Source organism: Penaeus monodon, chromosome 32 (assembly GCF_015228065.2).
Source record: "Penaeus monodon isolate SGIC_2016 chromosome 32, NSTDA_Pmon_1, whole genome shotgun sequence".
Taxonomy (NCBI): domain Eukaryota; kingdom Metazoa; phylum Arthropoda; class Malacostraca; order Decapoda; family Penaeidae; genus Penaeus; species Penaeus monodon.
In genome coordinates, this window is record NC_051417.1 from 6536322 (window position 1) to 6536625 (window position 304).

The 304-nt window shown below is 34.9% G+C and overlaps 1 protein-coding gene across 1 annotated transcript in view; it reads left to right on the forward strand.

The window, feature by feature from the left end:
- LOC119593525 overlaps window positions 1–304 on the forward strand; it is a 4845-nt gene that overhangs the window by 178 nt on the left and 4363 nt on the right. The window lies entirely within an intron of this gene.

Genomic DNA, 304 nt, shown 5'->3' on the forward strand with positions numbered 1-304 from the left:
ATTTAATCAAACTATTCTTCATATCCCGAATCGCTAAATCAGATGAAAATCCCTTCCCAAGAAGATCGGAGAGTAATTTTCTACACTGTAACGTCTGCGAGTCACATCCTTCAGTCCAGGAAACAATAATATCAAGATAGTTCTTGGGGATCACTTCCGCGTAGTTGTTATCGCTAAAATCTGTAAGCAAAAATGTTATGTAGCCTAATATATATTACTATTACCTATTGTGTTAGACACTAAAATGGCAATATTGTCCAGTGGCTGTTTTACCTATGGAACATTACTTTACAAAAGAAAATCT